The sequence below is a fragment of the Capricornis sumatraensis genome, chromosome 10 (assembly GCF_032405125.1).
Source record: "Capricornis sumatraensis isolate serow.1 chromosome 10, serow.2, whole genome shotgun sequence".
Taxonomy (NCBI): domain Eukaryota; kingdom Metazoa; phylum Chordata; class Mammalia; order Artiodactyla; family Bovidae; genus Capricornis; species Capricornis sumatraensis.
The window spans coordinates 44,614,424-44,638,958 of record NC_091078.1 but is presented as its reverse complement, the minus strand read 5'-3'; positions in this window follow the sequence as shown (position 1 = coordinate 44,638,958).

Genomic DNA, 24,535 nt, shown 5'->3' with positions numbered 1-24,535 from the left:
TGGTTATACACCCAGAAAACCAAGCATCAGGGGCAAGGGAGGCAATAAGTCGCAGCAATCGCGCTCGCCAAACACCTCATCACCTGAGCTGCTCAGACCGGGGAAGGGCACAAAACACAGGCCCAACCAAGTCTGTGCTTCTGAGGACTACCCAAGTGCCTGAACCTGAGAGACTTAGACCTGGGAGGTGCATGCAGCCCAGGGCCGGCCTCAGACAGTTCCCAGCGGAGCAACCTACAGCCTGAGCAGTGTGGGAGGGAGGGCACACGTGCCATGAGTGGTGGCAGGCCCAGTATGACTGAGACACTGAGAGCACATGCCAGTGTTATTTGCTTGCAGCGTCCCTCCCTACCCACAGCACAACTGAACAAGTGAGCCTAAAAAAAGTGTCCACCATGGCCACTTTGTGTTAGGGCAGAAATCATACACTGAAGAGACCAGCAAACAGAAGAAGCTAAAACAGAGGCAACCGCCTTGGAAGTGACAGGTGCAATAGATTAAAACCCTGTAGTTAGTATCGACTATATAGGATGGGGCCTATAGATCTTGAGAAATATGAGCCAGACCAAAAAACTATCCAAAAATGAACTGACCCCACACTGCCCACAACAACACCAGAGAAAGTCCTAGATATATTTTTGCTATGTTTACGATCATTCTTTTTTTATTTTTTTTTAATTTAAATCCTCTATTACTCCTTTAATTTTCATTTTTATAACCTATTATTGCTTTGCAAAAAAAAACCCTATTTTTAAAAGCAAACTTCATATATATATATATATATATATATATATATATATATATATAATTTTTGTGACTTTGTCTTTTTTTCTTTTTTTCTTCTTTTCTTTAATATTGCATTTTTGAAAATCCAACCTCTACTCTAGATTTTTAATCTTTGCTTTTTGGTGTTTGTTATCAATTTTGTACCTTTAAGAACCCAATCTTCAGTACCCATTTTTACTTGGGAGCGAGATTACTGGCTTGACTGCTCTCTTCCCCTTTGGACTCTCCTTTTTCTCCACCAGGTCGCCTCTGTCTCCTCCCTCCCCCTTCTCTTCTCTACCAAACTCTGTGTGTTCCAGATGGTGGAGAACACTTAGGGAACTGATTACTAGCTAGATCTGTCTCTCTCCTTTTGATTTCCCTCTTTTTATCCTCCTGGACACCTCTGTCTCATTCCTACCTCTTTTCTTCTCTGTATAACTCCATGAACATTTCTGAGCGGTCCAGACTGTGGAGCATACATCAGGAAGTGATCACTGGCTAGCTTGCTCACTCCTCTTTTGATTCCACCTCATCTCATTCGAGTCACCTCTAACTCCCTCCTCCCTCTTCTCTTCTCCTTGTAACTCTGTGAACCTCTCTGGGTGTCCCTCACTGTGGATAAACTTTTCATCTTTAACATAGATGTTTTATCAACAGTGTTGTATAGAAGGAGAAGTCTTGAGACTACTGTAAAAATAAGATTGAAAACCAGAAGCAGGAGGCTTAAGTCCAAATCCTGAGAACACCAGAGAACTCCTGACTCCAGGGAACATTAATCGACAGGAACTCATCAAACAACTACACTGAAACCAAGCACCACCCAAGGGCCAACAAGTTCCAGAGCAAGACATACCAAACAAATTCTCCAGCAACACAGGAACACAGACCTGAGCTACAATATACAAGCTTCCCAAAGGTGCTCCAAAACCATTGACATCTCATAACTCATTAGTGGACACTTCATTGCACTCCAGAGAGAAGAAATCCAGCTCCACCCACCAGAACACCGACACAAGCTTCCCTAACCAAGAAACCTTGACAAGCCACCTGTACAACCCCACCCACAGTGAGGAAACTCCACAATGAAAAGAACTCCACAAAATGCCAGAATACAAAAAGGCTACCCCAAACTCAGCAATATAAACAAGATGAAGAGACAGAGGAATACCCAGCAGGTAAAGGAACAGGATAAATGCCCACCAAACCAAACAAAAGAGGAACAGATAGGGAATCTACCTGATAAACAATTCCAAGTAATGATAGTGAAAATGATCCAAAATCTTGAAATCAAAATGAAATCACAGATAAATAACCTGGAGACAAGGATTGAGAAGATGCAAGAAAGGTTTAACAAAGACCTAGAAGAAATTAAAAAGAGTCCATATATAATGAATAATGGAATAAATGAGATCAAAAACACTCTGGAGGCAACAAATAGTAGAATAATGAAGGGACAAGATAGGATTAGTGAAGTAGAATATAGAATGGTAGAAATAAATGAAGCAGAGAGGAAAAAAGAAAAACGAATTAAAAGAAATGAAGACAATCTCAGAGACCTCCAGGACAATATTAAACGCCCCAACATTCGAATCATAAGAGTCCCAGAAGAAGAAGACAAAAAGAAAGATTATGAGAAAATACTTGGGGAGATAATAGTTGAAAACGTCCCTAAAATAGATAAGGAAATAATCACCCAAGTCCAAGAAATGCAGAGAGTCCCAAACAGGATTAACTCAAGGAGAAACACCCCAAGACACATATTAATCAAATTAACAAAGATCAAACACAAAGAACAAATATTAAAAGCAGCAAGGGAAAAAAAAATAACACACAAGGGGATTCCCATAAGGATAACAGCTGATCTTGCAATAGAAACTCTTCAGGCCAGGAGGGAATGGCAATACATACTTAAAGTGATGAAAGAAAATAACCTACAGCCAGATTACTGTACCCAGCAAGGATCTCCTTCATATTTGAATGAGGATTTTAAATCAAAAGCTTTACAGGCAAGCAACAGCTGAGAGAATTCAGCACCACCAAACCAGCTCTCCAACAAATGCTAAAGGATATTCTCTAGACAGGAAACACAAAAAGGGTGTATAAACTCGAACCCAAAACAATAAAGTAAATGGCAATGGGATCATACTTATCAATAATTACCTTAAATGTAAATGGGTTGAATGCCCCAATCAAAAGACAAAGACTAGCTGAATGGATAAAAATAAAACAAGACCTCTATATATGTTGTCTACAAAAGACCCATCTCAAAACAGGGAACACATACAGACTGAAAGTGAAGGGCTGGACAAAGATATTCCACACAAATAGAGACCAAAAGAAAGCAAGAGTAACAACACTCATATCAGATAAAATAGACTTTAAAACAAAGGCTGTGAAAAGAGACACAGAAGGACACTACATAATGATCAAAGAATCAATCCAAGAAGAAGATATAACAATTATAAATATATATGCAGCCAACATAGGAGCACCACAATATGTAAGGCAAATGCTAACAAGTATGAAAGGGGAAATTAACAATAACACAATAATAGTGGGAGACTTTAATACCGCACTCACACCTATGGATAGATCAACTAAACAGAAAATTAACAAGGAGACACAAACTTTAAATGATACAATAGACCAGTTAGACCTAATTGATATCTATAGGACATTTCACCCCAAAACAATGAATTTCAACTTTTTCTCAAGCGCACACGGAACCTCCTCCAGGATAGATCACATCCTGGACCATAAATCTAGCCTTGGTAAATTGAAAAGAATTGAAATCATTCCAAGCATCTTTTCTGATCACAATGCAGTAAGATTAGATCTCAATTACAGGAGAAAAACTATTAAAAATTCCAACATATGGAGGCTGACAACATGCTGTTGAATAACCAACAAATCACAGAAGAAATCAAAAAAGAAATCAAAATATGCATAGAGACGAATGAAAATGAAAACACAATAGCCCAAAACCTGTGGGACACTGTAAAAGCAGTGCTAAGGGGGAAGTTCATAGCAAAACAGGCATACCTCAAGAAATAAGAAAAAAGTCAAATAAATAACCTAACTCTACACCTAAAGAAAATAAAAAAGGAAGAAATGGAGAACCCCAGAGTTAGGAGAAGGAAAGAAATCTTTAAAATTAGGGCAGAAATAAATGCAAAAGAAACAAAAGAGACCATAGTAAAAATCAACAAAGCCAAAAGCTGGTTCTTTGAAAGGATAAATAAAATTGACAAACCATTAGCCAGACTCATCAAGAAACAAAGAGAGAAAAACCAAGTCAATAAAATTAGAAATGAAAATGGAGCAATCACAACAGACAACACAGAAATACAAAGGATCATAAAAAACTACTATCGGCAATTATATGCCAATAAAATGGACAATGTGGAAGAAATGGACAAATTCTTAGAAAAGTACAACTTTCCAAAACTGAACCAGGAAGAAATAGAAAATCTTAAGAGACCCATCACAAGCATAGAAATTGAAACTATAATCAGAAATCTTCCAGGAAACGAAAGCCCAGGTACAGACAGCTTCACACCTGGATTCTACCAAAAATTTAGAGAAGAGCTAACACCTATCCTACTAAAACTCTTCCAGAAAACTGCAGAGGAAGGTAAACTTCCAAACTCATTCTATGAGGCCACCATCACCTTAATACCAAAACCTAACAAAGATGCTACCATAAAAGAAAACTACAGGCTGATATCACTGATGAACATAGATGCAAAAATCCTTAACAAAATTCTAGCAATCAGAATCCAACAACACATTAAAAAGATCATACACCATGACCAAGTGGGCTTTATCCCAGGGATTCAAGGATTCTTCAGATCTGTAAATCAATCAATGTAATCCATCACATTAAAAAATTGAAAAATAAAAACTATATGATTATCTCAGTAGATGCAGAGAAAGCCTTTGACAAAACTCAACAACCATTTATGATAATAACTCTCCAGAAAGCAGGAATAGAAGGAACATACCTCAACATAATAAGAGCTATATATGACAAACCCACAGCAAACATTATCCTCAATGGTGAAAAATTGAAAGCATTTCCCCTAAAGTCAGGAACAAGACAAGGGTGCCCACTTTCACCATTACTATTCAACATAGTTCTGGAAGTTTTGGCCACAGCAATCAGAGCAGAAAAAGAAATAAAAAGAATCCAAATTGGAAAAGAAGTAAAACTCTCACTGTTTGCAGAGACATGATCCTCTACATAGAAAAGCCTAATGACTCCACCAGAAAATTACTAGAGCTAATCAATGAATATAGTAAAGTTGCAGGATATAAAATGAACACACAGAAATCCCTTGCATTCCTATACCCTAATAATGAGAAAATAGAAAGAGAAATTAAGGAAACAACTCCATTCACCATTGCAACGAAAAGAATAAAATACTTAGGAATATATCTACCTAAAGAAACTAAAGACCTATATATAGAAAACTATAAAACACTGGTGAAAGAAGTCAAAGAGGACACTAATAGATGGAGAAATATACCATGTTCATGGATCAGAAGGATCAGTATAGTGAAAATGAGTATACTACCCAAAGCAATTTATAGATTCAATGCAATCTCTATCAAGCTACCAACGGTATTTTTCACAGAGCAAGAACAAATAATTTCACAATTTGTATGGAAATACAAAAAACCTCGAATAGCCAAAGCAATCTTGAGAAAGAAGAATGGAACTAGAGGAATCAACCTTCCTGACTTCAGGCTTTACTACAAAGCCACAGTCATCAAGACAGTATGGTACTGGCACAAAGACAGAAATATAGATCAATGGAACAAAATAGAAAGCCCAGAGATAAATCCATGCACCTATGGACACCTTATCTTTGACAAAAGAAGCAAGAATATACAATGGATTAAAGACAATCTCTTTAACAAGTGGTGCTGGGAAAACTGGTCAACCACTTGTAAAATAATGAAACTAGAATACTTTCTAACACCATACACAAAAACAAACTCAACATGGATTAAAGATCTAAACGTAAGACCAAAAACTATAAAACTCCTAGAGGAGAACATAGGCAAAACGCTCTCTGACATACATCACAGCAGGATCCTCCATGACCCACCTCCAAGAATATTGGAAATAAAAGCAAAAATAAACAAATGGGACCTAACTAAACTTAAAAGCTTCTGCACAACAAAGGAAACTATAAGCAAGGTGAAAAGACAGCATTCAGATTGGGAGAAAACAATAGCAAATGAAGCAACTAAAAAACAATTAATCTCAAAAATATGCAAGAACTTATGCAGCTCAATTCCAGAAAAATAAATGACCCAATCAAAAAATGGGCCAAAGAACTAAATAGACATTTCTCCAAAGAAGACATACAGATGGCTGACAAACACATGAAAAGATGCTCAACATCACTCATGATCAGAGAAATGCAAATCAAGACCACAGTGAGGTACCATTTCATGCCAGTCAGAATGTCTGTCATCCAAAAGTCTACAAGCAATAAATGCTGGAGAGGGTGTGGAGAAAAGGGAACTCTCTTACACTGTTGGTGGGAATGCAAACTAGTATAGCCACTATGGAAAACAGTGTGGAGATTCCTTAAAAAACTGGAAATGGAACTGCCTTATGACCCAGCAATCCCACTGCTGGGCGTACACATTGAGGAAACCAGGATTGAAAGAGACACATGTACCTCAGTGTTCATCGCAGCACTGTTTATAATAGCCAGGACATGGAAGCAACCTAGATGTCCATCAGCAGACGAATGGATAAGAAAGCTGTGGTACATATACACAATGGAGGATTCAGTTCCGTTCAGTCGCTCAGTCGTGTCCGACTCTTTGTGACCCCATGAATCGCAGCACGCCAGGTCTCCCTGTCCATCACCAACTCCCGGAGTTCACTCAGACTCACGTCCATTGAGTCCGTGATGCCATCCAGGCATCTCATCCTCGGTCATGCCCTTTTCCTCCTGCCCCCAATCCCTCCCAGCATCAGAGTCTTTTCCAATGAGTCAACTCTTCGCATAAGGTGGCCAAAGTACTGGAATTTCAGCTTTAGCATCATTCCTTCCAAAGAACACCCAGGGCTGATCTTCCTCAGGATGGACTGATTGGATCTCCTTGCAGGCCAAGGGACTCTCAAGAGTCTTCCCCAACAACACACTTCAAAAGCATCAATTCTTTGGAGCTCTGCCTTCTTCACAGTCCAAGTCTCACATCCATACATACCACAGGAAAAACCATAGCCTTGATTAGACGGACCTTAGCCGGCAAAGTAATGTCTCTACTTTTGAATATACTATCTAGGTTGCTTATAACTTTTCTTCCAAGGAGTAAGAGTCTTTTAATTTTATGGCTGCAATCACCATCTGCAGTGATTTTGGAGCCCCCCAAAATAAAGTCTGACACTGTTTCCCCATCTATTTCCCATGAAGTGATGGGACCAGATGCCATGATCTCCGTTTTCTGAATGTTGAGCTTTAAGCCAACTTTTTCACTCTCCCCTTTCACTTTATCAAGAGGCTTTTTAGTTCCTCTTCACTTTCTCCCATAAGGGTGATATCATCTGCATATCCGAGGTTACTGATATTTCTCCTGGCAATCTTGATTCCAGCTTATGTTTCTTCCAGTCCAGCGTTTCTCATGATGTATTCTGCATGTAAGTTAAATAAGCAGGGTGACAATATACAGCCTTGACATACTCCTTTTCCTATTTGGAATCAGTCTGTTGTTCCATGTCCAGTTCTAACTGTTGCTTCCTGACCTGCATACAGATTTCTCAAGAGGCAGGTCAGGTGGTCTGGTATTCCCATCTCATTTAGAATTTTCCAGTTTATTGTGATCCACACAGTCAAAGGGTTTGGCATAGTCAATAAAGCAGAAATAGTTGTTTTTTCTGGAACTCTCTTGCTTTTTTGATGATCCAGCGGATGTTGGCAATTTGATCTCCGGTTCCTCTGCCTTTTCTAAAACCAGCTTGAACATCAGGAAGTTTATGTTTCAGGTATTGCTGAAGCCTGGCTTGGAGAATTGTGAGCATTACTTTACTAGTGTGTGAGATGAGTGCAATTGTCGGTAGTTCGAGCATTCTTTGGCATTGCCTTTCTTTGGGATTGTAATGAAAACTGACCTTTTCCAGTCCTGTGGCCACTGCTGAGTTTTCCAAATTTTCTGGCAGATTGAGTGTAGTGCTTTCACAGCATCATCTTTCAGGATTTGAAACAGCTCAACTGGAATTCCATCACTCCACTAGCTTTGTTTGTAGTGATGCTTTCTAAGGCCCACTTGACTCCACATTCCAAGATGTCTGGCTCTAGATTAGTGATCACACCATCATGATTATCTGGGTCGTGAAGATCTTTTTTGTACAGTTCTTCTGTGTATTCTTGCCACCTCTTCTTAATATCTTCTGCTTCTGTCAGGTCCATACCATTTCTGCCCTTTATCGAGCCCATCTTTGCATGAAATGTTCCCTTGGTATCTCTAATTTTCTTGAAGAGATCTCTAGTCTTTCTCATTCTATTCTTTTCATCTATTTCTTTGCATTGATCACTGAAGAAGGCTTTCTTACCTCTTCTTGCTGTTCTCTGGCACTCTGCATTCAGATGCTTATATCTTTCCTTTTCTCTTGCTTTTCGCCTCTCTTCTTTTCACAGCTATTTGTAAGACCTCCCCAGACAGCCATTTTGCTTTTTTGCATTTCTTTTCCATGGGGATGGTCTTGATCCCTGTCTCCTGTACAATGTCACGAACCTCATTCCATAGTTCATCATGCACTCTATCTATCACCTCTAGGCCCTTAAATCTATTTCTCACTTCCACTGTATAATCATAAGGGATTTGATTTAGGTCATACCTGAATGGTCTAGTGGTTTTCCCTACTTTCTTCAATTTAAGTCTGAATTTGGTAATAAGGAGTTCATGATCTGAGCCACAGTCAGCTCCTGGTCTTGTATTTGTTGACTGTATAGAGCTTCTCCATCTTTGGCTGCAAAGGATATAATCAATCCGATTTTGGTGTTGACCATCTGGTGATGTCCATGTGTAGAGCCTTTTCTTGTGTTGTTGGAAGAGGGTGTTTGCTATGACCAGTGCATTTTCTTGGCAAAACTCTGTTAGTCTTGCCCTGCTTCATTCTGCATTCCAAGGCCCAATTTGCCTGTTACTCCAGGTGTTTCTTGACTTCCTACTTTTGCATTCCAGTCCTCTAGAATGAAAAGGACATCTTTTTTGGGTGTTAGTTCTAAAAGGTCTTGTAGGTGTTCATAAAACCATTTAACTTCAGATTCTTCAGCGTTACTGGTTGGGGCATAGACTTGGATAACTGTGATATTGAATGGTTTGCCTTGGAGATGAACAGAGATCATTCTGTCATTTTTGAGATTGCATCCAATAGTCTGATTGCATTTCAGACTATTTTGTTGACCATGATGGCTACTTCATTTCTTCTGAGGGATTCCTGCCCACAGTAGTAGATGTAATGGTCACCTGAGTTAAATTCACCCATTCCACTCCATTTTAGTTCATTGATTCCTAGAATGCCGACATTCACCCTTGCCATCTCTTGTTTGACCACTTCCAATTTGCCTTGATTCATGGACCTGACATTCCAGGTTCCTATGTAATATTGCTCTTTACAGCATCGGACCTTGCTTGTATCACCAGTCACACTCACAGCTGGGTGTTGTTTTTGCTTTGGCTCCATCCCTTCATTATTTCTGGAGTTATTTCTCCACTGATCTCCATAGCATATTGGGCACCTATTGACCTGGGAAGTACCTCTTTCAGTATCCTATCATTTTGGCTTTTCATACTGTTCATGGGGTTCTCAAGGCAAGAATACTGAAGTGGTTTGCCATTCCTTTCTCCAGTGGTCCACATTCTGTCAGACCTCTCCAGTATTACTCAGCCATTAAAAAGAATACATTTGAACCAGTTCTAATGAGGTGGATGAAACTGGAGCCTATTACACACAGTGAAGTAAGCCAGAAAGAAAAACACCAATACAGTATACTAACACATATATATGGAATTTAGAAAGATGGTAACAATAACCCTGTATGTGAGTCAGCAAAAGAGACACAGAGTCTTTTGGACTCTATGGGAGAGGGAGATGGTGGGATGATTTGGGAGAATGGCATTGAAACACGTATAATATCATATATGAAACGAATTGCCAGTCCAGGTTTGATGCATGATGCTGGATGCTTGGGGCTGGTGCACTGGGACAACCCAGAGGGATGGTACAGGGAGGGAGGAGGGAGGGGGGTTCAGGATGGAGAACACGTGTATACTTGTGATGGATTCATGTTGATATATGGCAAACCAGTACAACACTGTAAAGTAATTAACCTCCAATTAAAATGAATAAATTTATATTTTAATAAAAAATTTGTATTCACTTTTATATAATTATTTTATTTATTTTGAATTTTTGTTTTAAAATTTAACTAATTTTTATATTATTATTTTAATTCTATTCATTTTAATTTAATAAACTATTTAAAAGTTTTTATTTGGCTGTGCTGAGTCTTAGCTGTAGCACACATGGTCTTAGTTGCAGCATGTGGGATCTAGTTCCCTGACCACAGATCAAACCTGGGTCCTCTGAATTGGGAAGACAGAGTCTTAACTACTGGACCACTAGGAAGTCCTGGTCTTATTTATTTTTGCTTTTATTACCTTTGCCTTAAAAGACTGATCTAAGAAAATGTTGCTGTGATTTATGCCCGAGAATGTTTTGCCTATGTTCCCTTCTAGGAGTTTTATGATGTCATGTCTTATATTTCAGTTTTTTAAAAAATTTGAGCTTATTTTTGTATCTGGTGTGAGGGAGTTTTCTAAAAAAACATAAATTAGTAATGTAAACTATGGAAGAAGCGTTGTCACTACTAATTCCATGAACATTTAAAGCAATGCTATGAATAATTATTTGACAAAAATTTTGATAACTTAGATAAAATAAGTCAAATCTTGGAAAAACACTAACTACCAGAAATCTCACAGTAGAAATAATCTGAAAACATGTACATCTATTTCTACTGTGAGATTTCTGGTAGGTAGTGTCAATAATTTATAGCCTTCCAGAACACAAACCACAAGGCCTAGGTGATTTCCCTAGAGAATTCTATCACATCCTTATAGGGAAAAAAAAAAATGAATCTCTCTCAGAAAGCAGCAGCAGAAGAAAAAGTTCCTAATTCATTCTATGAAGCCAAAAATTGTCTCATACCCAAACAAGATAACAGCATTACAATAAAAAAAAAAAAAAAGTGCAGGCCAATATGCCTCTTCAGAATAGATTTTAAAATTCACAACATAATTAGCCAATAAAATTCAACATGAATAAAAAGAGTTATACACCATGACCAAGTGATATTTATTCTAGTTAGGGAAATGAGTTCAATATTCAAATTAAAAATGTAATCTATTGCATCAATAAACTAAAGAAAAAATCATACGATGATATTAACTTATGCAGGAAAGATATTTGACAAAATACTCTCAGCAAATCAGGGATAGAGAATTTCCTTGACTTAAGAAGAAACATCTACAAAAGAACCCCAATAGCTAACACCATACTAAATGTTCAGAGACTGAATTTTTTCTCCTAAATGTGGTTAAAAGGTTAGGGTGCCCTCTCTTTTACTTCTATTTTACATCACACTGGAAGTTGTAGCTAATTTAATAAGACAAGAAAAGTAAATAAGATTGGGAGGGAAGAAATAAAACTATTTGCAGATGAATATGCCTATGTAGGGGCTTCCCTGGTAGCTCAGCTGGTAAAGAATCCACCTGCTATGCAGGAATCAAATTGACCCAGTTCGATTCCTGTGTCAGGAAGATCCCCTAGAGAAGGAGTAGGCTACCCACTCCAGTATTCTTGGGCTTCCCTGGTGGTTCAGACAGTAAAGAATCTGCCTGCAACGCCAAAGACCTAGGTTCAATCCCTGGGTCTGGAAGATTCTCTAGAGGAGGGCATGGCAATCAACTCTGGTATTCTTGCCTGAGAATCCCAATGGACAGAGGAGCCTGGAGGGTTTCAGTCCTTGTGGTTGCAAAAAGTCAGACATGAGTGAACAATGAAGCTCACAGCACAGCATGTCTATGTAGAAGTGCCAAGGTGAAGGTGAAGTCACTCAGTCATGTCCGACTCTTTGCTACCCCATGGACTGTAACCTACTAGGGCTTCTCCGTCCATGGGATTCTCCAGGCAAGAATACGAGAGTGGATTGCCATTTCCTTCTCCAGGGGATCTTCCCGACCCAGGGATCAAACCTGGGTCTCCTGCTTTAACCTCTGAGCCACCAGGGAAGCCCCAGAAGTGCCAAAGAACCTACAAAATAAATCCTGGAACTAATAAACAAATATAGGAACATTGAAGGATACAGGTAAATAAACAAAACTTGAAAGTTTTCTGATATACCAGCATTGAACAATTAAATTTTGAAATTAAAAACATAAATAATTTCCTATAGCACAAAAACATGGAATACTAAGGTATAAACCTAGTTACAGATATAAAATCAATGAGGAAAATTACAAAACTATGATGAAAATATCAAATAAGATCTATATAAATGGAGAGATATACTATGAACATGGGTTGTTGTTGTTCAGTTGCTTAGTTGTGTCTGACTCTTTGTGACCCCATGAAATGCAACACGCCAGGATTCTCTGTCCATCACTGTCTCCTTAAGTTCATGCAAACTTATGTCCATTGAGTCAGTGATGCCATCTAACCATTTCATCCTCTGTAACCCCCATCTCTTCTTCCCCTCAATTTTCGCCAATATCAGAGCCTTTTCCAATGAGTTAGCTCTTCACATCAGGTGGCCACGTATTGGAGCTTCAGCGTTGGTTCTTCCAATGAATATTTAGAGTTGATTTCCTTTAGGATTGACGGGTTTGATCTCTTTGCTGTTCAAGGGACTCGCAAGACGATTCTCCAGCACCACAGTTCAGAAGTGTCAATTCATTGGCACTCAGCCTTCTTTATGGTCCAACTCTCACATCTATACATGACTACTGGAAAAACCATAGGTTTGACTACACAGATCTTTGTCAGCAAAGTGATGTCTCTGCTTTTTAATTCACTGTCTAGGTTTGACACAGCTATTCACCCAAGGAGCAAGTGTCTTTTAATTTTGTGGCTGCACTCACTGTCTGCCTTGATTCTGGGCCCCAAGAAAATGAAATCTGACTGTTTCCACATTTTCCCCATCTATTTGCCATGAAGTGGTAGGACCAGATGCCATGATCTTAGCTTTTTAAATGTTGAGTTTTAAGCCAGCTTTTTCACTCTCCTCTTTCACTTTCATCAAGAGGCTCTATAGTTCCTCTTAGCTTTCTGCCATAAGGTGATGTCATCTGCATATCTAAGGCTGTTGATATTTCTCCCACCAGTCTTGAGTAAACCCTGTGAAGCATCTAGCCCAGCATTTCACATGATGTACTCTGCATATAAGTTAAGTAAGCAGGGTGACAATATACAGCCTTGATGTACCTCTTTCCCAATTTTGAACCAGTCTGTTGTTCCAATAAACATGGGTAGGAATAATCAATATCATAAAGATGCCAGTTCTTTCAAAGTTAATTTTATTCATGTAATTCCAATAAAAATGCTGACAAGTTATTTTGTGGATGTTGACAAACTGACTTCCTACCCAATTTTAAGACACACTATAAAGTGGGACAGTGTGATATATTAGCAAAAGAGTAGACATATACATTAATAAAACAGAATAGAGTGTCCAAAAGTAGGCTCAGAAATATAGCTGACTGATCTTTGAAAAAGGAACAAAGGTAACTCAACGGAGAAGTGATAGTCTTTTCAACAAAGGTGCTGGAACAGCTGAATATTTATATGCAAAAATCAACAAAAGGAATCTATAAACAGACATCACATCTTACACACACACATACACAAACACACAAATCTAAAATACTGATCAACAACCTGTGGTGAGAAAAGTTAAACAATTTAGAGGTGTTATATTATTTTGGGAATGGGCAAAGATATTAAATAAACATTGATTAATTTAAAGGTATTAAAAATAGGAGAAAGAAAATGTATCATGTTTGTGGCAGCCACAAGTATGCATCTTTCAGATCTCCCAGGTTCCAGCTGTGGAAAATGGAAATGACCAAGGGCCTTGGATGCTGTTTTGAAGCCCAACACTTCATCTGTACAGAGGCCCAAGGTTGCTCCTGGCCAGCAAGTGCACTCAGCAGGGATGCTGGTGTAGGTGTCATCTAGGAGTTACAGGCTCCTCTCAATGGTGACTTTGGGTCAAGGACTTTCAATTGGCTTTACCAAAACTTTTTGGTAACTGCACTGCAATCTAAGGCTTTTGCCATTTAAGCTTTCTTCCTTCCCTTTCCACCATGAGAGCTCGACCTGCATCTGGGTCTAATAGCTGCCCCAGCTTCCTTGGCCTCCATTACTGTTTTTCCCAGTACATCCAGTCTTGGCATCAGGATTTTGGAGAACTTGAAATAGTATAAGTGGAGCCATGAGGAGCCTGAGAAAACAAGCAGTAAGATGAGGTCTGAGACACAGTCAGCCAGCTCCCCACTGTCCTTGGTGGTACACAGGCCAGACCCTGGTACAGTGGAGGAGGCCATGAACTGGTAAAGATATCAGCAAAGTGGCCTAGGAAATGTCCTCACAGGTGTAATGATTCAGGTTGTTGAAGATATGGTGAGAAAAAGCCACAGAGACAGTGGAATTGGCTGACTACAGCTGAGTTGGACTGACACCCCACAGAAAGATAATGAGGGATCCTGAGCATTAACAGACAGCTAAAGACTAGGGGGCAACTCGATAATTGGAAAGAAGCCGTTATCACCTGTAGTTAGAAAACAGAAACAGCGACACAGCAAAAAGCAGATCTAACAGAACTGAAGATCTCCAGAAACATTTAGAAGCAGAGCCAAGCAGGTCTGCTACACTAAAATCAGATCCCTGGCTAGGAAAATCTGGGATCCTGAAACAAGTGAGAAAGATATGAGTCACCCTTACAGATCCCTAAAACTATTGGTAGTTTGTAGAGGGGGACTACTCTTTTCTAGTAAAGGTGAGCCCGCCATCTAGGAAAGTGCCAGACCTAAAGAAGGAAAAGAGATTCTATACACAGGTGGCTGCAAGAATTAACTTTCCTGAGGTAGCAGGACCCAGGGATGACTCTTACAGGTCTAGAGTAAATGGTGGCCAGTGAAGAGAAAAGCAGACATGACTCAGCTGCTCTGGAAAACAGAAGAGGGAGTGAGGAGGCCGAGATCTGTGGGCATGCCCTTATATAGTAAAAGAACCCAGAACACTAAGCAAAGGAACACTCCATGGAAGTTCCCAGAGGGCTCACTGTGCACCAAAGCAGTCAAGACTGTGCTGGTAACAGGGATACTGTTTTCAGTCCATGCTGTGGGCCAAGACAGGAGAGGAGGTCACAGCTGAGCCCATTAACATCCATGGAGATGATGATAAATTAACAGGGGCCAATGGTGAAGCCCAGAGATCACAGTTACCTTCGTGAATGCCCCACAGTGAGTGTGGAGATAGTTAACAGATCATGGTACCCTTAGAGGTACATGGGCACATACATGCACGCACATGTGCATGCATGCACACACACACTCACACACAACACTATTTAACATCTATAACTAAAGGAAAGGGCAAGGACAGAAACAGGAGGATAAAAGTTGCTCTAATAAAAAATCAAGATGCCTTGGCTCTGTTCCTGGAGTTGAGCTGATTTCAGACCCAGAACTGACTTACCAGAGGGATGACCCTGGAACACTGTGGGGAGCATGTACTTTACTAATAATCCCTTTGGTCCTTCTCCACTGGTCAGGGACAAAGAGAAATATTCAGGCATTTCAAGAGTTGTGGGACCCAGGGCCTGAGCAGACAGTACAGCTTCATCGTGGTCACCTGCACTGGAGGGGGTCCCACATACCAGTATGCAGACACCAGTCTCAAAAGTTCCTGGGCCTCATCCCACCCATCAGCAAGAAGGCAGGACTTGGCAGTCAAAGGGACCAGGGCCCAGCAACGCCTAAGAGACCATCCACAATAGCCAGCCTGCCTCGAAAGAAGGACCAAGGCAACCCAACAGGAGTACTCCTGGAGCATGCAGCTATGGTATCCAGATAAGAAGGTGCTGCTGGAACCTACAAGATGCCACTTCTCCCAGGTTGGGAAATATAACCAATCCACCAGATACATAGAAGTAAGAACAGCAAATTAGGAAAAATGAGATGACAGAGGAACACATTCCAAAGAAGAAAAAAATAAAACCCCAGAAGAACTAAGTGATGTGTAGATAGGCAATATACCTGATAGAGTTCAAGGTAATGATCATAATAATCAAACAATTTGGGAGAAGACTGGATGAACAGAGGGAGAAGTTAGTTTTTAACAAAGAATTAGAAAAAATAAAGAAGAATCAAACAGAAATGAAGAATACAATGACTGAGTTCCAAAGAGGAGACTCAAGCAGTTAATGATGAGAGAAGTGAGAAAATGCGGAAACAAAGGAAGAATGGTTAAAGCCTGAAGGTTGCTGATGGAGATTCTCAAAACATCACCTAGTTACGTCATCACCAATCAGTCAGAAGAATAACTATGACATGATCATGTACCCTGTGACTCTTACCCCTAATGTGGTCTTTAAACCCATGTGTGAAAGCAATCAGGGAGGATGGCTCAAGTCCTTTGGATGGAAAGTCCTTTGAGCATGACCGGCCTGTTCTCCTTGCTTGACATCTGCAATAAATGCTGTATTTTCCTTCATCACAACCCAGTGTTAGTAGATTGACTTTTCTGCACATTGGTGAGCTGACCCAAGCTTGATTTGGTAACAAAGTGAGTTAAAACGTCACCTTCCTTTATTGCAAATTAATAATGAACTAGTAGTACGAGGTTATTATTGAGAAATATCTCAGAAATATGAGTGGAAACTGCTCAGAGAAGTGTAACCGGGTGTAGGGAAGAGTGGAGCAGGAGGAGACTGCTTTTTGTTACAAGCCTGGTGGTACTAACTGACTTTTTCAATTCTGTCTACAATTAAAACCTTAAGAAAAATAAAAATTAATCAAAAGCAAAATGAATTGGAGAAACAGTGTATGCCTGGAAAATATGAGGATAACAAGCTGAAAAAAACTTTCTTAAATGAACCTATATATCCTCTGCAATTTGCTACTTGGACCTTTGAAAGAAAGTGCTGTTTGAAAAGTTAAAAAAAGAAAAAAAAAGCAAACTGTTTAGGGGAAAAGCTGTATGTATGGTGGATCTACTGCATGTTTGGATACTGATTAAAAACAGTGTCCACTTAGCTATGTTGACCTCCCATGCAAATGAAGGAAACATCATAAAGATGGATTGGCCTGCAGTCAGCCTAGGTGTATTGCTGTCTTTCTCTAGGACACTTTCTGCAGATGCACAACTTCAGAGGGGCAAGAGTCTATGAGGTAATTTCCCGCCAGCTCTGATGCAAAGTTTGCAAAGTAAATGCAGCTGAAATTTCCACTGGTCTAAGTCCGTAACTCTCAGGACAAATGGTGAGCAAACCAGGCAAAACAATTCTTCATGCTACTTTTCATGTAAGTTTACTCACATCTGATGTATGCAACTCTAGTCCCAAAAAGTGATGCACTTTGTGATGTAAATTTCCCACAAAGAAACAAGTTCAACCTATAAAAGGTCATTGGCTATTCACCAAATTATCTTTTTTTAACCCTTACTGTTACACTATCTATGCCCCCTAAGTCAATGGGCCATTACTTCTTAGCTTGGCAGGACTTGCCACCCACAGCCTGAACTGAACTTTGGGAGCCCATGCCACCTGTCTGGAAGTTAATCAGACTCACCCTTTTCAGAATCTGCAATAATAGCCACAGGGAAAATTCAGACTTGGGTCATTAGTGGCAGGTCCCCTTAGTAAACATCATGAAGTGAGAAGAATACCAAGAACACTAAGAATACCAATACACAGTGCTGATACTGTGCCTGGCACTGTTCTATTATTCTCCTCATTTTAGAGATGAGGAAATGTAGGTATGGTTTCAATAAATATCTCCAAATCAGACAACTTGAAAAAAAAGTAAAACCACAATTTGCCAGTGACTCTAATCTGGCCAGGGACTGGGCCCTGTGCTCACCCCTGCTGGGTACCCACACCTGGAAGCTGTTTCCCTTTACTGTGCAGCCTGGAGGCCTCTGAGAAACCCAATGAGTTACTTAATCCCATGTAACTTAACTGAGTTACTTAATCCCATGTGTTACTTAATTGAAGGTGGTTCTCTGTAGCTTGTAAACAAATATGCCCCTCTAACAACAACCTCAGAGAAGGTGATGGCACCCCACTCCAGTACTCTTGCCTGGAAAATCCCATGGACTGTGGAGCCTGGTAGGCTGCAGTCCATAAGGTCACTAAGAGTCAGACATGACTGAGCGACTTCACTTTCACTTTTCACTTTGATGCATTGGAGAAGGAAATGGCAACCCACTCCAGGACGGGGAGAATCCCAGGGACTGGGGAGCCTGGTGGGCTGCCGTCTATGGGGCCGCACAGATTTGGACACGACTGTAGTGACTTAGCAGCAGCAGCAGCAACAACAACCTTCTAAAGATTTCTAATTTGCCTTATGAAATGTATGTATAGGTAGAATCACTGAGAACTTTCATTTTTCTCTTAGTTTCATTCTAGCCTGAAAAATATTTTCTTTCAATATGAAAGTGACTACTTTTATTCAACTGTTTTTCTAGAACATCTACTGGGCTAGCAGCATAGTTTCTCAAACATACAACTCTAATGGATATGAATCATGATATGATTGAATACAACGGTTATCTTAAATTACTAAGACTAGAGATCTCTTCAAGAAAATTAGAGATACCAAGGGAAAATTTCATGCAAAGATGGGCACAATAAAGGATAGAAATGGTACTGACCTAACAGAAGCCGAAGATACTAAGAGGAGGTGGCAAGAATACACAGATGAACTTGTCCAATAAAGGTCTTGGTGGTCTGGATAACCACGATGATGTGGTCACTCACCTAGAGCCAGATATCCTAGAGTGTGAAGTCAAGTGGGCCTTAGGAATCATTACTATGGACAAAGCTAGTGGAGCTGATGGAATTCCAGCTGAGCTATCTCAAATCCCAAAAGATGATACTGTTAAAAGTGTTGCACTCAATATGCCAGCATATTTGGAAAACTAAGCTGTGACCACAGGACTGGAAAAGTCAGTTTTCAGTCCAATCACAAAGAAGGGCAATGCTAAAGAATGTTCAAATTACTGCACAGTTGCACTCATTTAACATGCTAGCAAGATTATACTCAAAATCCTTCAAGATGAGTTTTAACAGTATGTGAATTGAGAACTTCCAGATGTTCAAGCTGCATTTAGAAAAGGCAGAGGAGCCAGAGATAACATTGCTAACACCCACTGGATCAGAAAAACATCTACTTCTGCTTCACTGACTATGCTAAAGCCTATGCTTGTGTGGATCACAACAAACTGTGGAAAATTCTTAGAGAGATGGGAATACCAGAACACCTTATCTGTCTCCTGAGAAACCTATATGCAGGTCAAGAAGAAACAGTTAGAACTGGACGTGGAACATGAACTGGTTCAAAATTGGGAAAGGAGTACGTCAAGCTCCGATATTTTGGCCACCTGATGCAAAGAGCCAATTCATGAGAAAGGACTCTGGTGCTGGGAAAGATTGAGGATAGGAGAAGGGGGTGACAGAGGATGCGATGGTTGAATGACATCACCAATTCAACGGACATGAGTTTGAACAAATTCCAGAAGATGGTGAAGGAGAGGGAAGCCTGGCGTGCTGCAGTCCATGGGGATGCAAAGAATTGGATATGACTGAGTGACTGAACAATAACATCAAAGTTTTTCGATAATTTTCTATTGTCTAAAACATAAAACAGTGGGCAAGATAGTGTATACTTTCTTACATGTCTCTTTTCCCCACATTGCAAGAACACGGGGATCAGCATCTCTAATAAAAATGTGGCCATTTCTTTTCTTCTTTGTTATAGAGGACACAAATTTTGGAGTTCTAAACTCTTTTAAGTTGAGGAACATAGCTTCTAGAAACACTTTAGGCTCACATATATTTTAAAATATTGGAGTGGGGAAGATTTTATCAACTCAATACAATAGGAAAGTTTTCATTTTTAAAACAAAACTCTGTAGAAGAGCAGAAATTATTTGATGCATATGTCCCTTTATAATTACAAACCAAAACTGGAAAGAAACATATAAAACTTTATAAAGCAGAAGGTCCTGAAGCTGTTCTACTCAGAATACATACAAGCTAAATAATAATAATAATAAAAAAAAATCAGCAGAGATAACCACCTCAGAATGTTTTTTTGTAACTGACAGAGGCCAGCAAATCTGCAATGGGTTTCACAGGCCCCACACTGTTGAAAGTCAGTGGGCTTTGTAAAAATTTCAATAATGTAGCTACTGAAGAAAATGTCTTTGTACAAAGAAAAGTGCTATACCCCAAATGTGTGCCAAAGCCTGAGACTGGAAGGCGTGAAGCAGTTTTCTTCCACTGCCCTGGAAGAGTCCCTCCTGCAGGCCACCACATGGTGACTCTTCTGGCAGGATTTGAGGTAGTTAACTAAGAAATCCAAATTGGAAAATACAAACTCCAGCTTTGTTTTACTTGATCAATATTGTTGAGCGAATGATGCTAACTCTTTGGGGTATTTTTCAGAGATATTCCATATCACTTCAATTTTAATACCAGGTTGCAAAGTGCCTCGTCTTTCAGCCCAAACCAGATGAACACAGACTATTCATCTCTAGATAGTTACTCAGACAGATCTGGAAAACAGGCGTATCATGAACTGAACATTTCATCCATATCCAGAAGTTCATTCCCGGGACAACACTTTAAAAGCTGACCCCTAAAAGTCACCACACATGACAGAGTATGCATATGTCATTTCAGGACTGATTCAGTATTTCTCCATCATGATGGTGAAAATTACATGTTACGTATAATGATTAAAACTAATGTTCTTTTTCTTCTTTCACTTTGTCTACTTTTTGGGACATACTTTCCACTTAAATTCATATGTTATACAATCTTGACTTTGGTAAAATATCACTCAGTGAAACTTACATGCAGAAAAATAATATTCACTTTTTTTAAGATGTGTGATTTAAAATTCTTTCACACGTGTTTTCCCCCACTACTATTATTTTCCCTTTACTAGCAGTTATTTCCAATTGCTTTTGTTATTAATCAAATAAATGAGGGGAGCGAAATAGTGTATTCAAAATTAAAAAAAAAATTTGTACCATGAGGTATACTAACTATATTTTTAAACTATACAGTCAAAGCTTCATCTCATAATAATGCTCAAATAAGGCACATTAATTTTTTAATCTTAAGTATGGCTGCAAAAATTGCTTCTCCATTCAACAAATTTAGTACTCCTACTTATAAAAGATTAATTATATTCAAATCTTTTCATTGTCTTTAATTTCTGGTGGAGAGGGAACTTATTTTTTTTTAAAAACGACTTCCATTCTGAAATATATTTTAAAAACAGTTTTATGTAAAAATTTCAGTAGCATATATGTCCCATTGGGAAAATACAAACATCTTTAAACCAAATGTTTTAATCTGTAGGAAAAGTCACAAGCTTCCTAGAAAAATGAGACAGCCTAGTTTCCTTTATCTAGTACAACATGTAAATTAACTGAATAAGGTAAATTATCTAATGTAATTTTTTAATATACTTCAAATTTTACCTTTAGTCATTTCTATCTGTTTTATTGATGCCAGAACTAATTTAGTGAAACTGAAGTGACGTTAGAACTGGACATGGAACAACAGACTGGTTCCAAAAAGGGAAAGGAGTACGTCAAGGCTGTATATTGGCACCCTACTTATTTAACTTATGCACAGAGTACATCATGAGAAACTCTGGGCTGGATGAAGCACAAGCTGGAATCAAGATTGCTGAAAGAAATATCAATAACCTCAGATATGCAGATGACACCACCCTTATGGCAGAAAGTGAAGAAGAACTAAAGAGCCTCTTGATGAAAGTGAAAGAGGAGAGTGAAAAAGTTGGCTTAAAGCTCAACATTCAGAAAACTAAGATCATGGCATCGAGTCCCATCATTTCCTGGCAGATAGATGGGGAAACAGTGGAAACAGTGCAGGACTATTTGGGGGGACTCCAAAATCACTGCAGATGGTCACTACAGCCAGGAAATTAAAAGATGATTGCTCCTTGGAAGAAAAGTTATGACCAAACTAGACAGCATATTAAAATACAGAGACATTACTTTGCCAACAAAGATCCGTCTAGTCAAAGCTATGGTTTTTCCAGTGTATCGATGTGAGAGTTGGACCATAAAGAAAGCTGAGTGCTGAAGAATTGATGCTTTTGAACTGTGGTGTTGAGAGTTACTTGGACTGAAAGGAGATCAAACCAGTTAATCCTAAAGGAAATCAGTTCTGAATATTAACTGGAAGGACTGATGCTGAAGCAGAAGCTCCAATACTTCGGCCACCTGATGCAAAAATCTGACTCACTGGAAAAGACCCTGATGCTAGGAAAGATTGAAGGTAGGAGTGGAAGGGGATGACAGAAGATGAGATGGTTGGATGGCATCACCAACTCAATGGACATGAGTTTGAGTAAGCTCCAGGAGTTGGTGATCACAGGGAGGCCTGGTGTGCTGCAGTCCATGGGGTCACAAAGAGTTGTACACGACTGAGCAACTGAACTGAACTGAACTTTTATTTGTTTTTGATGCATTTTTAATTTTCAGTGATTTAACTTCCCCTACTTTAACCTGTGTGCCAATATATTGGGTTGGCCAAAATGTCCATTTGATTTTTTTTCTGTAAGATGACTCTAGTAGCACTTAGTGGTCCTTAACTTCATTTGAAATCATTTTCTTAGATTGTATTGTATATTGTCATATCAGTATGCATTTTTTAAAAAAAATATCAAAATCGGTGAGTTTTTGTGTAGCCATTTTAATATTAAAGATGGAAGAAGAAAAGCAACATTTTTGACATATTATACTTCATTATTTTAAGAAAGGTAAGAATGCAACAGTAACACAGTTTCATAAGAAAACTATTATTCAGTGGCAAGCAGAGGGGTAAGAACTGCTCCACCAGTAGCTACCAGAACACTCAGGGACAGAGTTACCACGAAACATCCTACACAGTTCCGGCAGTTCAGAAAGGGCATTTCCTCATTTTTAAGTGATCTCATACTTTACACTCAAAGCTAGAAACTAGTTAACCTTTCAGGGAAATAGTATGTCAAAGCAAGAAACAGAATCATCTGCCCATGTACTTAGATTCTGCTCACACCCATCACAAAGGTTCACCCTACCACCAAAGCCTAACCCCTCCCCACTGCCGTCTTTCCTGCATCCAATACCCACCGGCAATTCGGGTAGGGTATGGTGACACATGGCACAGAGATGGTGATGAGAAAGCACATGGTTACAGGACATCCCAGCCTTTCAAGAGCCAAACAAACTCCTCTTGTCTCAGATAAAGAAGTGTCAGTCGTTCAGTCATATTCACTCTTTCTGATCCCATGGACTGCAGCCTGCCAGGTTCCTCTGTCCATTGGATTTTCCAGGCAAGAATACTGGAGCAGCTTGCCCTTCCCCTCTCCAGGGGATCTTCCTGACCCAGTGATCAAACCCTGCACTGTAGATGGATTATTTACCATCTGAGCCAAAAACCACACAGCCAACTTTGAAGAGTAGATGATACATATAATTCTCATATCTGTCTCCATTCAGGAAACAGAAATGGACACAATCCAGTACTGACTCAGTATTTCAGTAATAGTGATGGAAAACTCAAGCTAAGGACAATAAAATTTGCTTCATTTATGTTCTCCCTGAACTTGAACTCCCATCTCTCCCTTCTCATTTCTCACTTGAGAGTTCCATCACAAGACTGTCTCCCAGGTAAGTTTGTAGTGAGGCTACAACAGGTGTCCTTATTAAGGGGAAGCCTCAGCAGGGGAACTGCTCAGAGCAAGGAAGGAAGAATAAAACCTTTACACTCTCCCTCCTCCATGGGCGGCCAGCTGGAGTTTCAAATACTCCCATACCTGGAAAACAAAGCTCATTCCCTAAGGAATGAAGGAAGGGTATTGTATGTGTGTGTGCACCAGTGAGCATGCATGAGTGAATATGCGTCTGAATATTTATGTGTGCTTGTGTGAGTGCTTGCATGTGCATGCACATGCACATATTTATAGGAAATAACTCATTTTACAGCCATTTTTACTAATGAGGAAACTGGAACAGAGATGAGGAAGACATTTGCCCAGATTTAACCACCTAACCAGTGGCAGAGCTGAGCTCCAAATCTGCCTTAGACTGGATGGTTTAAACAACAGGAATTCAGTTTTCAAAGTTCTGGAGACTGGGCCTGGGGTGGATTCTCTTGCTGGCTGGCAGAGTTCTGGTTTTCCCTCCTCTTATTAGGATGCTAATCCCATGATGGGGGCTCCAGCCTCTTGAACTCTTCTAAACCTGATTAATCCCAAAGGCCCTACTTCTGGATACCATCACAATGAAAGTTAGGACTTCAATGTAGGAATGGGGTGGATGGGAGTAAACATTCCATCCATAACAGAAAACAGGGGGCCTGCCTGGTCCCAGAATCCACGTCCCCAGTGGTGCTAGACTATACCAGAAAGAAGAGGGAAACCCAGGGAACCA